The 15,751-nt window shown below is 49.3% G+C and overlaps 1 protein-coding gene across 10 annotated transcripts in view; it reads right to left on the bottom strand.

Moving 5' to 3' along the window:
* The window catches only part of LOC135904809 (G-protein coupled receptor dmsr-1-like), a 1,021,428-nt gene that overhangs the window by 35,026 nt on the left and 970,651 nt on the right, over positions 1 to 15,751 (bottom strand). For 7 of the 10 annotated variants that reach the window (XM_070525370.1, XM_070525371.1, XM_070525395.1 and 4 more), the window contains one exon: positions 5,810 to 5,896. The exons of the other annotated variants lie outside the window; for them this stretch is intronic. The gene's annotated coding sequence lies outside the window, so the exon portion shown is untranslated. The remainder of the gene's footprint in view (positions 1 to 5,809; positions 5,897 to 15,751) is intronic. 10 annotated transcript variants of the gene reach the window in all.

Here is a 15,751-nt window from a genome sequence, read left to right as displayed (position 1 = left end):
CAACAAGCACGGACGTTGCGGTAATCGTGATTCGGTTGGCTGTTTTAGCAGACGATCGCACTGAGCCCGGCGGAACCCAGTGGGCAGGTTGGATTAGTCGGCGTCGTTCGAAGTCGCTTCGGATCCACGTCGCACTGCCACAACCAACGGTCGTCGGTCGTGTCGTCGTCGGCATACTATTACAACACTGTTTTTCAGGAACACTGTCGCGCTCGTTGTACGCCCAAGGAACTCGGACGATCGTTGGTGCCGTCGCCTTCGTACGGGCAGGTACGGGCGGCCATGTCAGGCCTAGTAGCGGAGTCTCCGCATCCTCCGATTGGTTGACGCCTGCGACTCGTCGCAGCCTCTCATTGGTGCACGCCGGCGCAGCTTCGCCGCGCGTCGGCAAACTTCAAGCATCGGCAGAAGGCATAATCGCTGCGCGACGTTCCGCTTCAGCGCGTTTGCGACCGACGCGTTGACGCATTTGAGCCTTCGGCGCGCGCCGAAGTTTTCCAGCGCGTGCCAGTGGTTGGGGCATAAGCACCCCCCTATTTGTTAGGAAGCGCGCGTAGCCAAGGCCGCCAAGCGCGCTTGCTCACTCTGTCATCGAGCCGGAGCCGTCGGAGTCCCGAGGTGGCACGGCGTCCGCGACGCGAGTACGCCGTACAGCCGGACTGTACGGATGTATGGCAAAAGCTACAGAAAGCGTCTCCATCAACCATCGCAAAGTGTATTTCGGATGCTTGGAAGCGGGTCCAAGTGGACGTTGTGGTCAAATCATTTAGGAACTGCTCGATCACAAACCACTTCGACGGAACGGAAGACGACCTGCAGTGGGATACCGAGAGCGGTGGTTCAAGCGGTGCGACGAACTCGAGTGGCAGTGATAGTAACTGAGCATCCGATACAAGCGGTGGGTTCATTGTGTGCACCGATTTTTCTTTTGAATGTTTTCAAAATAAAATGTTATTTCTCGCACCCATCTCGTCATGATGTCGCAACGAAAAGAGGGAGGGAGGAGGGGTCATTCTAGATTTTTCGAATCTAAGCACCTCCCTCACTTTGGGCATCGCGATCGGGAAAAAAAGGGGGTGCTTAGAATCGAGTAAATACGGTATGTAAACAATACAGGCAAGCGCATAGTTGACCTTAAACGTTGCACCTTGCTTGAAAAAGGACCCGCAACCGTGGCTCGCGGTGCACCGACGGTGACAAAATTGTTCGGGTGGTCAGCTCAGCGGATGCCGTTTACCGAATAGCCTTCGCGCAGCTGAAACCGCCAACCGGCCCACATAGTTTCTCGTGTTAACGTCACTTGGGCGCTGCACGTCCGAGCAAACAAGTTCTAGAGTGACGGAGCTAGGCCGCGAAAGACTCCATTCTCGGCGGTCTTCTCCAGGCGAAGATTTCCTCGAAGGAGAACGTCGAGACTCCGTTAAAGGTTAATGAAATGCAGGCCTGGTCAGGTCTTTTTTTTCTTCATCAACAAAAAACAATTCAATTATGGCTGCTCAGGGACGATGCCGACTCCCTCGGAGATAACGCCTTCAATGGTTCTGTTTCTCAGTCGTGTTTACGTATGGCTTTCCTTTCGTTTGCTCTGTACCCTCTGTGTGTGCGCTGTTCTCGTTAGCTATCGAGTCTCTTCGATCTTATGGCCCGCAGTTCACGCTCCCGCATGCTAGCAACAAGACCCAGTCTAAGCCCATAGCCAGGTTGTGGTTGGCAAGCAGAGCGTTAAACAACGCATGTTTAGCTATCTTATGAGGGCTGTCGACACTATGTTGTTGTCACTTCTCCTCCATTTTACTATTCAGGCATATCCTAACCCCTTCCAATAATTGTAATTTTTGCTTCTTGTTTTTATGAGCCCGGTGCTCGGGAACTCTCTGGGGTCACGGCGGTCACTAAGCTGTAGCCCTCAATTTTGAGGGAGCATTCTTACGTTTTAAGGTCTTTACTATTTACCGTGTGCGCGACTCCTCGCTTCTATGTCTATTTCGACTTATTACAAATCACAGTGCCTGAAAACGATGTACGAGTTGGCAGGCTGCGATGCATAGAAATCAGCCAACTAAGTAAAGTACTTTCGGAAAGTAAAAAAAAGAAACAAAGTTGTTGATGTCTACAAAGACAACGTACGACAGAATGAATTAGCTAACTTTTCTTGGTGTGTGGCAAGTCGGAGTGATTACTACATGATGGGCAGGATGCCGAATGCCCCACAAAATTTGCGAGTTTCTGCTCTGGAACTCTCGCCCGGAGACTGAAGTTGCCCCGGCTGCGTCTTTTAATTTTTCTCCCATATACGCTCCGAAAATATATATGCTTCTGAATTAAAGTATTTGCGCCGCTGCATCTGTCTTCAAATTAGTTCGAATCAGCCGTGGACATACTATCGAAAGAATGAGGTAACGCTTATTATCAAGTGGAGCAATTCGCTGGTGTTCTGCCGACACGGGAATAATATACCTGAGGAGGAATTCTGAGGAATAATAAAAAGAAATTCAGCGACAATTACTATTCTCCCTAGTGCCAAATTTGAGCACAGCTCTATGCGTGTTTTCATTTGGCGGTATATTGGCTGGCGCGGACTATCTCTCTCGTGGGGCACGTGGCAAACGGAGCAAATTGTGGCGCGACTGCCTCGCTAATCAGGAGATCTCGAGAGGCAGCGCGTAGGTGACGCGTGGGCGTGAATCACAGCAGCCGCCGCAGACAGACGTCCGCTCATGCAGTGATTTGTCTCCATATGGGGTATCGGTGGACGCGGTCGCCGCACGCCTCATTGATGGCGTCATTGGTGAACAGACAACGCGCGCTACTCAGGCGCCATGTCGTAGGGATTGTCGCCTCGGAACACGTCTTGCGCGGCACTACGCTTTTCTTCTCCCGCTTTCGCCATACCCTGAATCCGCTTCACCCTCCTTCTCCACTTTAATCCATGCGCTCTCTTCCCTATCGCCGTCTTTCACCCCCCGCAGCGCTCCGCGTTCGCTCTTTCATCCTTCGCTGGGCTCATTTGCTAGGTCACGCCGAGGACGCCGAGGCTCAACGCAGGAACCGGCGCCCAAGAGCTGCGCCCTAAATATCACATTGAAAGTGCGATGTTGTCGCAAGTATAAATGCCCTTGGAGATGGTGGCACATTTTTAATACAGAACTAGTATGAAGATACGAAAACGTGAATCTCAGAGCTGATGTGACAGGCGAAGGGACCTAATATCCGCTGTAAAGTCAAGGGACCATAGTAGGACCAATTGATATTTTTGGGAACAGATTCGGTCGTGTCTGTAGGGCTCTGCATATAAGCTAGCTCTGCTCATTCGATTGCATGGCGCCACAGCAGTCACAGTTTGCAATTTGGCCATTGGTGTCAAGCTATTTGCTGGCGTACGCATGCACGCACGCACGCACGCACGCACACACACACACAACCACACACGTGCAGACACCACGCGTGGACGACCCTTGTACATATTCAAAACGATTCGGGCTGTAATCCACAACGAGTTGTTTGTCTCGGATAAAAGCGGGAGCGTGTTCCGTGAGCTTCAGGCGCAAACCGTGGCGAAAGAATGATGCGGTAATCATATGCGCTGCATTTCGCCCATGATATCAGCGTGGGCATAGTGCAGCGTTGGCCAGCAGTTACGGCTTTCGCTGGGCTCCTGTTCAGGAAACACCGCTGCGTCCTTCTAAGCCAGAATATTGTGCTTGGGGCTGGATTCATTATTTTGCTACTAGTATTTGTTGCAGTGGTGGGAAAGCAGAGGCGTTGCCGCTATTGCTTGCGGAAGATGTATGAAAGCAGCTCGTCACTGTTTTCAATAATGATTGCCGAGTTTTTGCTTTTGGTAAACCTTGCGAAGGACGCTGCTTCTGGATTGTTATGGTACAGTGTTGTCATGTTTTTCTTACAAATGTTCTGCTAAAACCTCCTGCGAAGTGTGCTATAAATTGCCGAGTACACTTCTCACTCTGCTGATATATTGAAATGAAATTCTTAAGAAGAATAGTGAAATATTGTAAATCGATAAAATGAGATCGCGGGCCGCATCATAGGCGTATAAAATTTATTGGTGTGGCATTTTACATCGAAAGCAATTGCTGACTGAGTGCCTTCTGAAAAAAGAAGTCCCAGCCCGAAAGGTGAAGCATCCATTGCGATAGCAAATTAGTGGGCAGCTATACGAAGCAAGGATAGTAGTTTTATCGGCCGTATAAACTTGTAAACGTAGGCATACTAATTAAATTAACAAGCATGGTGTCACGCGCGCACAGGTATACGTGAGCACATCTTCCTCGATGATCGCGGAAACTCGCTGTCGAAACGCTGGGGTGAAGTAGGGCGGCATCAGCAGCGAGCCAATTGACCTCCGTGCTGCGTCTTGGATCAACGCGAACTAAGCCTCGAAAACACAGCGCACGGGCGGGCTCTGTCCCCGGCGCAGATGGCTTTTAAGGTACAGCGGCCACCCAGCCCGCCCGAGGTAGAACGAGCCCCCCTCCCTACCCCCCCCCCCCCCCCAGAGCCTTGCGCGCCACCGAAGACGGCGCGCTTCCTCTCCACTTCCCTTCCTTGCGTGCGCGAAAGTTGAGCCGCGATCGCCAGCTCACTCTCGCATGCTTTCACTCGACCATACAGCACACGGCGCGCGGCGACGAGTTTATCGTCCTTGGACTTTGTACGGAACCTCACAGCGACGGAGACGGCAGAAATGCGTCTGGAGTGTCCATATAATTGCTATCGCAAAAAAAACCAATGTCATACGAAATAATGTCTAAGGAAAAAAAGAGTTCCTTGAACATATATTCATTTTCGTCCATTGCGGTGACAAGGTGGCTTTGGCCTTTTGCTGCTGGGAACGAGGTCACGGGTTCGGTTCCCGGCCCCAGCGGCAGCTTTACGATGGAGACGAAATGCAGAAACGGTTGCGTGCTCAAATTTAGGCGCAAATTAAAATTCGCAAGGCGCTCAAAGTTAGTCCGGAGCCCTCTACTACGGCGCCATTTCTGACGCACTGTATAGTATTGAGATGGTAAACCACACAATTTACTTTATTATTAATTTGTAATGGGTCGATCAAGGGAGGGAGAGATAGAATCGGTGCAGGCATTTTTTTCTTGGGAAAGAGCTCCAGAAGGTATAATTAATTATTTGCAAACCTCTAACGCCAAATTTCAGATGCCCAAAGTTTGTTTGATCTATAGCGAAATATCTACTAAAGCGACAACTCTAGTACACCTCAATTTTGAAGACAAGGTTTTAGCTGACTTCACGCGGGTTTGGCGTATCAAGGATCCTGGTATATTGTAACCACTCCCACAAAGAAGCGGCTCTTTCACGCCTCCAGTGTACCATAGTGAGTCGCAAGAGGTACCAAAATGTAGAATCTCAACGAGACAAGAAGCGAGAATTAGTCGCAGAGTCGTTTAACATAACGGTATGAACGTAAGTAGCGCCAATATAGTCAAAAATCCACCTCAATGACTAGAATTACACTATATGCCAGAGGCGATAAAAAAAATGTGTGGTCAAAAACAAAACACTTTGAGACATGTTAACGCAAAGACGGCGTACGGTACACTTTTGGGAAATAGAACGAGTTCGCTTGGACAAAGCAGGGACAGCGTGAACTAATGGTATTTCTTAGGCAGCTTGGGCGGTGACCACAAGAAGTGAGAATTAGTCGTAAAGAACGTAAATTTACCGGCACGGACGTAAGTAGCGCCAATATAGTCGAAGATAAATCACATTGCACATATTTCTGTAAAATGTGCACCACCGTAAATATAGGCAAAGTGAGGCAAAGCCTCCGTACCTTAAACGTTCGGAAACGAGCGAGTACGCTTGGAATAGGCAGGTCTCACACGTGGCAATGGTGCCTGCAAGGCGGCTCCACCGGCACCTACAAGAAGCGAGAATTAGTAGGAGAGTAGGTAAAATGAACGGTGCGGGCGTATTTAGCGCGACTATAATAAAAAATTAACCACATTGCACCATATACCGCACAATCTCTGTGAGCGGCACACGTCTTGGTAAAAAAAAAAAGGTCCATAAAATGTTCACGTTATTACGCGTGACATGGAATAAGAACATGATTGAAATGAGTGAATAATGAACATGAAAAAGAGAAGGAGTCAAAATAGAGAGAGATAATCAACTTTTATTCATTAATCATTTGAACCAGCATGTACGTCTACCTTTTCTTTAGCGTCGACACTTGCTTGACCGTTTTGTTTTTCTCCTTTTATTTCCTTGGTTAATGTGACTAACCATCAAATTTTGGTGAAATGCTTGCGAACACAGGAAGAGAGCTTTTATGGTGTTACATAAGACTATGTGGAATGTGATATATTTCTAGTTTTTGTGTCTTGTTTCTTTGTATTGTCACGGGGTAGTGACGGTGAAGAAAGCAAGAATACGGTGGAATACAAAACTAGCTTTTATTGGGCGAACCTGTGCCCACAAAAACAGGCTACACTTATAGCACAACGATAGCGGCGAACACGGTCGGCGATCGTCGGAAATCTGATCAGCGGGTCAAGTGCGTCGGCTTTTATACAGCAGTCATCGAATGTTCCAGACTGATCGTTCGGACCCGCATGCCTTCCACAAAGTTCTACAACATTCGAGTCACGCGATGAAATCAGATAACACAAGGTTCGGCGACAACACAGCGGATAGAAGCATCGATAACTTTCCAGAAACTTCGGATACATGCAGACGCGTCCCGCGCTGTGCGATAACATTTGTTAGGCGGCGAAACGTGGTCGCCTGTTAAAGATAAGTACACGTGTCAATACCCCCCTCTTAAAAAGCATCGACCCGATGCTGCAAACAAACGAAGTTAATAAACAAAAGCACTCGTAGCAAAGAAAACAAGAAATAACGAAGTTCGTCAGCGTCCGTAAAAGGGTTTAAGGCGCACCACGTGGACCACTTCAGATCGTGCGCGGCGCCGCTGTGAATGCGAAATGCCGTCTGGCACGACCTCATAGTCCAGTGCGCCAATACGTCGGATGACCTTGTAGGGTCCGAAATATCGTCGGAGTAGTTTCTCACTGAGTCCTCGTCGGCGTATCGGGGTCCAGACCCAAACACGGTCGCCAGGCTGGTACTCGATGAAGCGTCGTCGGAGGTTGTAGTGTCGGCTGTCGGTCCTCTGCTGGCTTTTGATTCGCAGGCGGGCGAGCTGTCGGGCTTCTTCGGCGCGCTGGAGATAGCTAGCGACGTCAACATTCTCTTCGTCAGTTACGTGCGGCAGCATGGCGTCAAGCGTCGTCGTCGGGTTCCTGCCGTAGACCAGCTTGAACGGCGTGATCTGTGTTGTTTCTTGCACCGCCGTGTTGTACGCAAAGGTTACGTACGGCAGGACCGCGTCCCACGTCTTATGTTCGACGTCAACGTACATTGCTAGCATGTCGGCGAGGGTCTTGTTCAGGCGCTCCGTGAGACCATTCGTCTGCGGATGGTAGGCAGTTGTCCTCCTGTGGCTTGTCTGGCTGTACTGCAGAATGGCTTGGGTGAACTCTGCTGTAAAAGCCGTTCCTCTGTCGGTGATAAGGACTTCTGGGGCACCATGTCGCAGCAGGATGTTCTCGACGAAAAATTTCGCCACTTCGGCTGCGCTGCCTTTTGGTAGAGCTTTAGTTTCAGCAAAGCGGGTGAGATAGTCCGTCGCCACGACGATCCACTTATTCCCGGATGTTGATATCGGAAACGGCCCCAACAAATCCATCCCAATCTGCTGGAATGGTCGGCGAGGAGGTTCGATCGGCTGTAGTAATCCTGCTGGCCTTGTCGGTGGTGTCTTGCGTCGTTGACAGTCTCGGCATGTCTTGACGTAACGGGCGACGTCGGCGGTCAGACGCGGCCAGTAATACCTTTCCTGTATTCTCGACAGCGTCCGGGAGAATCCGAGGTGCCCAGCGGTTTGATCGTCGTGTAGGGCGTGCAGTATTTCTGGACGCAGCGCTGACGGTACAACAAGAAGGTAGCTGGCGCGGACTGGTGAGAAGTTCTTCTTCACGAGCAGGTTGTTTTGTAGCGTGAATGACGACAACCCGCGCTTAAATGCCCTAGGGACAACGTCGGTGTTCCCTTCCAAATACTCGACGAGACCTTTTAGCTCCGGGTCTGCTCGTTGCTGTTTAGTGAAGTCTTCCGCGCTTATTATCCCAAGGAAGGCGTCGTCGTCCTCGTCGTCTTGCGGTGGGGGATCGATGGGGGCGCGCGATAAACAGTCGGCGTCGGAGTGTTTTCTTCCGGACTTGTATATTACCGTGACGTCATATTCTTGTAGTCTGAGGCTCCACCGCGCCAGCCGTCCTGAAGGGTCCTTTAAGTTAGCTTGCCAACACAATGCATGATGGTCACTGACGACTTTGAATGGCCTGCCATAGAGGTAAGGGCGGAATTTAGCTATAGCCCAAATGATGGCGAGGCATTCCTTTTCAGTCGTAGAATAGTTGCTTTCCGCTTTTGACAGCGACCGGCTACCATACGATATCACCCTTTCAAGTCCTCCTTTCCTCTGGACTAGGACGGCACCGAGGCCTAGGCTACTGGCGTCAGTGTGGATTTCGGTATCGGCGTCCTCGTCGAAGTGTGCAAGTACCGGTGGCGACTGCATGCGTCGTTTGAGTTCTTGAAATGCCTTGGCCTGCGGCGTTTCCCACTTGAACGCGACATCACATTTGGTTAGATGTGTTAGCGGCTCCGCGATGCGTGAGAAGTCCTTGACAAAGCGCCTATAGTAGGCACACATGCCAAGGAATCTGCGCACTGCCTTCTTGTCGGTTGGCTGCGGGAACTTTGCGATGGCAGCCGTCTTCTGTGGGTCGGGGCGTACTCCTGATTTGCTGATCACGTGGCCGAGGAACAAAAGCTCATCGTAAGCGAAGCGGCACTTTTCCGGCTTCAGAGTGAGCCCTGATGACTTGATGGCTTCTAACACTGTCGCAAGCCGCCTAAGGTGATCGTCGAAATTTCCGACGAAGACAACGACGTCATCCAGGTAAACAAGGCACGTCTGCCACTTCAGTCCGGCTAACACCGTGTCCATGACGCGCTGAAACGTTGCAGGCGCCGAGCACAGTCCGAATGGCATGACCTTGAACTCGTAGAGGCCGTCTGGCGTGATGAAGGCAGTCTTTTCGCGATCTCTCTCGTCGACTTCTATTTGCCAATAGCCAGACTTGAGGTCCATCGATGAGAAGTATTTAGTGTTGCAGAGCCGATCCAATGCGTCGTCTATCCGTGGAAGGGGGTACACATCCTTCTTCGTGATCTTGTTCAGTCGACGATAGTCGACGCAGAAGCGTAGGGTTCCGTCGTTTTTCTTTACTAGGACTACAGGAGAGGCCCACGGGCTTTTCGACGGCTGGATGATGTCGTCGCGCAGCATTTCGTCGACTTGTTGCCTAATAGCTTCACGTTCTCGCGTCGAAACTCGGTAAGGGCTCTGGCGGAGTGGTCGAGCGCTCTCTTCGGTTATTATGCGATGCTTTGCAACTGGTGTTTGTCGAATCCTAGATGACGTCGAAAAGCAGTCTTTGTATCGTCGGAGAAGACTTCTGATCTGTTGCTGCTTACTCATAGGAAGACTTGGATTCACGTCGAAGTCTGGTTCGGGGACAATGCTCATCGGAGTAGATGCGGCTGAATCCGAGAGGACAAAGGCATTGCTGGTTTCCAGAATTTCCTCGATGTATGCGATTGTCGTGCCCTTGTTGATGTGCTTGAACTCTTGGCTGAAGTTGGTGAGCATAACTTCCACCTGCCCTCCGTGGAGTCGAGCGATCCCTCTTGCGACGCAAATTTCATGGTCCAGCAGTAGATGTTGGTCGCCCTCGATGACGCCTTCTATGTCAGCGGGTGTTTCAGTGCCGACGGAAATAATAATGCTGGCGCGCGGCGGGATGCTCACTTGATCTTCGAGCACACTCAAGGCGTGGTGACTACGACAGCTCTCCGGCGGTATCGCTTGATCTTGTGACAGCGTTATCGACTTCGACTTCAGGTCGATGACTGCGTCATGTTGATTCAGGAAGTCCATGCCGAGAATGACGTCTCGTGAACACTGTTGGAGGACAACGAAGGTGGCAGGGTAAGTCCGGTCATGAACGGTAATTCTTGCCGTGCAGATCCCAGTCGGCGTAATCAGGTGTCCTCCAGCGGTGCGTATTTGAGGGCCTTCCCATGAAGTCTTAACTTTCCTCAACTGGGCGGCGATGGATCCACTCATGACGCAGTAATCGGCTCCTGTGTCTACTAAGGCGGTGACTGCGTGGCCGTCGAGAAGCACGTTGAGGTCGGTGGTTCTTTGTCTTGCGTTACAGTTAGGTCTCGGCGTCGGATCACGGCTGCGTCGTGTTGAATTGAAGCTGGAACGTCGCGTCGTAAAGTCGTCTTTCGTCGGTGTAGTCTTCGCTTCCTGACTGCGTCGGGCCAGCGGCGTGTCATCATTAGGTCGTCTAGATGGTTTCTGCGTCGTCTTCGTCGGCGGCGGAGGATCTTCGTCAGTTCGACGAACAGCAACCGCACCTCCATCGGTTGCTGCTTTTAGTTTTCCGGATACGGGCTCGCTGACCGGCCCCGGGATGGGCCAGTGTATGGTCGGCGCTGCGGCGACAGGTAGCGACCTGGTGATGGCGAACGCGACGGTCGTCGAGAGCTCCACTGAGTAGCGGCGAGGTAGTCGGCGATATCGCGAGGGCGTTCACCTCACTGAGGGCGCGGAGCATTGACGGCGAACCCTCGCAGTCCCATCTCCCGGTATGGGCATCGGCGATACACATGGCCGGCTTCTCCGCAGTGATAGCAGAGCGGACGGTGGTCGGGGGCTCGCCAAATGTCCGTCTTCCTCGCGTAGGTGCGCTGGGCGATGGGTGGGCGTGCTGGCGGCGGCGGCGGCGGACGACGGAATTGCGTCGTTGCAGGGCCCTGGCGTGGTCGCGGAGGGGGACCTTGACGGCGTGCGACGGCGGCGTAGGTCATCGCTTCTGGCTGGGGCTGCAGTAATTGAGGTTGCACCTCAGGAACCCCAAGCGATCGCTGAACCTCATCTTTCACGATATCAGCGATCGAAGCTACTTGAGGCTGCGACGAAGGCAGGACCTTGCGCAGTTCTTCGCGCACAATGGCCCTGATGGTCTCTTGAAGGTCGTCCGAACCTAGTCCTTGGATGGCATACTGCGGCGTGTTACTACCCCCAAATTTAGTACAGCGTACTGCTCGGCGTTGTGGGCAACCCCGCCACTGACTTAACTTTGTATCAACATTTCGAATAAATAAATAAATAAATAAATAAATAAATAAATAAATAAATAAATAAATAAATAAATAATGCAGGTCCAGTTTACATGTTCGAACTATGCAAAAAGAAGCTTCGGTGATTGGTGATGCCTGTTGGATGCTATGTACTGGCTATATTGGCTTGGTTTGGTTTGGTGTGATGAGTTTTATGTAGGAATATTAGTAGGTCAAGCCGATTCCAGAGGACTAGCCATGTACGGGTATACACACACAGTGCCGCAACCTTCGGGCACACTGTTTTTTTTTTGCGCAGTAGCCGTCGGGTCTCCCCAATTTTGATTATTTTCGACGCTCAACTACCCACGTACAGAATACAACAAATGAGTTCTTCGGAACCCTGCAAGGCGGAGGTAAGTTAATGAAATGAAAAAATTGACATCCGCCCGTATTGTAGCACGAAGCTAGAAGGGAAACCCGTATAAAGTCCATACGAGTTTCCCAGAAAGAAAGTTTCGCAGGTAAACCCGGGACCAACGCCTCGGGACCAACCCCGAACAGGTATTGGTCCCAGGTTCAAATCTCTTACCAAGAAAAATTTTTTTCAGCAGCTAAGTTTTCTTTCTGAGAAACCCACACTGGTTTCTTTTGCAGCTACGTGGCTACAAGACGGGCAGATGTCTATTTTTCCCCTTCATATCCTTGAACCACGGGAAACTTAAGGTCAGACGACACGTACGCTTGCCAGCGCACCCTCATTCCTGGCCACTCCCGGCTAGACGCTTTGGGAGAAAGCGCTTCGTATTGTGCCATTGACAGCGCATCAAAATGCGCAATTCGGATGTGGCTACTTTCTGTTGGTCAGGCTGGTGCAGGACAGGACAAAGCCGCTCCGCACCACGTAACATGGCCAGGCACATGAACAAGCGGGCAATCCAGCCCTGCCGTGCACATACCAAACGCTGAGCAAAGGCACTGGGGTTGCATGTAGCTGCGTTTGCTACGCAGCGCAGATACCGCGGCTGCCGCGGCGTGCCGCAACAAGCCCGCTCGCTGAGCCCGCTGCGTCTCTCTGTGGACAACCACGTGCTCTGAGTGGTCTCTGTGGGTGCCACTAGGTGTAAAAAAATAGCCGCACGTAGCTATTTAATACACTGTAGCACAGCAAAGGGACGAGACACCATGAACTCAACCGTGAGTTGATGGATAGCCTTAGAATTTGGCGTGTTTTAGGCCCCAAAACCGGAAGTAGTGGCTTTTACGTGAACATGCTAAATGAAATTTGAACTGCGGGCCACGGTGACGTTATCGAAGTGGAACGTTGTGGTCACGCACCGCAGCGCAGTTGCCTTCGCAGTGCAAGACATTTAAAGAAGTGGGAGCGCCGCGATAGGGATCAAAGGTGATCTTTATTTGCGAATAACTCCGCTTCCACTGAACGCATTGAAGTAAATATTGCCGCAAAGTATTTTCTTTAATTCAAATGTATTTCTCGACTTCAGTAAAAAGTTTTTCAGTGCCTTTTTAGATATAACTCGGAAATCCGGTAACAGATCGCTGTTATTGAGAGATTGCTGTGAGCCGACATCATAGGCTCAGGTTTTAAGTAGGAATTTACGTTTTGGTGAAGCACAACAAAGATGGCCATACTTGATCAGTCTACAAGGGTTATATAAGCAACTTCATGGGTACTTTCATATAACCATTGTATCTATATCCACAGCTATATCAGGCGAAATAGCGATCTATGCAGTAGCCAGGCAGCGTCGCCAAACCAGGGAAAGTAGGCAAAGAAAGTGACGCTTTAATACTGGTAATAAAAGGCAGAACCCCCTTAGTCAGCTGTACAGGCTGCATGTCCAATTTGAAACGATTGTTGCTCGGGGTGTCATAACTACTGTAACACTAAGGCCGAACCAAAGCTTCTTTTCGGCAGCCCCCAGGCATAGCTTGTGGCAGATGAGCTCTATGATCATGGTGATTATATACGTTGAAAAGGATGAATAAGATAAGGGGTGCCTTCACTAAAGCCTCCTAATAAGCCGGTCCATAAACAGAAATCTAATTCAGCGATGTGTAAAGAGCTTCAGGCGCGAGACTCTGAACAGCGCTGACGGTGATCTGGCGCAGTTCGACCTTATAGTTGACCGGATATGTCTTTTTGAGTGAGATGTAAGCGCCCAGTTTGCGGCGAAGAAACTTCTCTCAATATATGCGAGTATAGACAGATGCAAACGACCGTAGCAAAGTGTCCCAGGAAAATAGGTATACGTACGGCAAACTTGGGAATCGAGTCGAGTAGGCGGAACGGGCAAGCTATTTCCGGTCGCGTTGTAAAATTGTTCATTGACGCCTTTAATTATTGCGCATTGCAGCAAAACAACAAAACTACGTAGATATTACATTTTAATCATTCCAAGAAAGATGCTGCATTTATGAAAATAAATTTAGATGAAGCCTTGTCCTTGCAAAACGTTTAAGGCTTTCGCCTTACAATAAACGCGATACAACCAGATTTTTGGAAGTTCGCTGGGCTAGGATGGTGATAAAAACAAATAAAGAGGAAGGCTTTAAAGCGCCGTTCCTGTCGAAATCAAATTTTATACGGTCGCAGAAGTTATTTTACGCAGTGCAAAAACTTTTGTAGCTTACATGACAAAAATGAGCAATAAGTTGTACTTGTGTCCAAGTGACAATGAGAAAACAAAATGTTTAGGGATGCTATTGTAATTCAAAACTTCATTACGTGGGTCTCAGCTCTCGTAGATCACGTGGCAATATATTCCTCTGGCTTATCAGCAATTCAACGCAGCAAGAGCCGCTGAAAAAATAAGGATCAACGTCTTAGTGCACGAAGACACATTACGACAGCGGCTCTTTTAACTTATATTGAAGTTAGCTTTTTGACTTCTTCTTTCCTACTCAAATCAATTGACGCATCTAAGCGATCTCCCTGCCTTTGGCACTGCGCTGCCTTTGGTATTGTTGTCACTGCCTGTAGTAATGATCACCGACTTGCACTGCCAGAATAATTGCACAATTTCTTTTTTCCAATGTCGGCTTGGAACAAGGCGACAGCTAATCCCCTGCACAGAAATGTCACTGCAAAATTAATGGGCACTGTAGACGTGCGATTTTTTTTAGCACTGTGGGCAGCAGGACGATCGAACATCCGTGTTGATAGGCGCGTGCGAAGCAATGCCAGTGGCATCCTTGGAACACAAGGATTTTCAGGGAAGAAAATTATTGGGCCCACCTTTCTTTTTCACCAGAATGGTGTATGAGAAAAAATTGTGAGCACTAACGTCGCCGGCTATTAGCGATGTAAATCCTATTTGTTCATGGAGCACCTGAAAGAATGGCAGTGGTCACTAAGAAATAATCACAAAACACCCACGTGCCCGCCAGCTTACCGGCGATGAACTGGAAAGTTTCCCCCTCACAGGTTCGACTGAACCTCGTGCTTCAAGGCCGCTGACATTTGGGCTCAACTGTACGGCGCAAGGCATTTGTTCACGCCTTTCTTGCTTATTGTCTGTCTCACTTGCTTCACTGTTCGGGCTTCGGAATTGAAGAAAAAAATATTGATATAATAAAGGCGAATTCCACACGTTGGTACTAATCTATCCGCTGACTTTTCCAGAATATCTCGTTTAACGCGGTCCAGTCTTAGCTATTTTTTCTTCTTTTTTTGGCGACAGTGTAGACACGAGGTGGGTTAAGCTTTGTCAGCTTTTCTTTCTTAGCTTATTTTCAGAATGCTCTTAAGAATATCCACTTTTTTGGCTTAAAGATTTGTTTTATGTTGTGAGTTGGCGGTGAACGCACATTGTCTCACGAAATGGCGCAGTTTTCCATTAGTGGCAGCGTCTATAGTGGGGATGCTAGAGTCACGTAGACGCATTAATTTCTGGAAAAAAGGTTTTCGTGTTCATTCATTGCTATTAGGGAAGCTCGGGGAAAAAACATAGTTTCACAGGCTATCAAAACGTGTTTTTCTCGTATTCTTCATTTTTATTTCTGTCAGAGCCATTTCAAGATACCGATACCTCGAATTGAATATACGGGCGTCTTTTAGTGAGAGTTCAAGGATGTCGCTGAGATGTTGAAAGTAACACACTAATTATTCGTGTACTTTTGGGCTTTATTTTCATTTATCATTTAGGTGGCTCATTTTACACTACCCATGCCAACATGTGATCAGTTTGTTCAAAATTGATAATTGCCGTTGATTAAGCAGGTACTTGTGAGAATCTTAGTATAAAGAGCTACAGAACCGTAAAACATTTATTTTAGTTTTTCGGCCAGCATGCAGAACTTACTTTTTGCTTTGCTTGTGTGTGGCAGTGGCAGTTGCGACAAAAATAATTGCGACAATTGTGCAACGCCTAAACTCTGAGCTTGTACTTTCAGGAACCATACCATTGATTGGGCCGTCTTGGCTCTGGATTTATCAAGTTTTCCACTGCTCATTTCTGGACGCGGCGGGCGAGCTTGTGTGGACTAA

Source organism: Dermacentor albipictus, chromosome 1 (assembly GCF_038994185.2).
Source record: "Dermacentor albipictus isolate Rhodes 1998 colony chromosome 1, USDA_Dalb.pri_finalv2, whole genome shotgun sequence".
Taxonomy (NCBI): Eukaryota; Metazoa; Arthropoda; class Arachnida; order Ixodida; family Ixodidae; genus Dermacentor; species Dermacentor albipictus.
The sequence above is the reverse complement of the archived record's forward strand: the minus strand, read 5'-3'. Positions and strand labels throughout refer to the sequence as shown.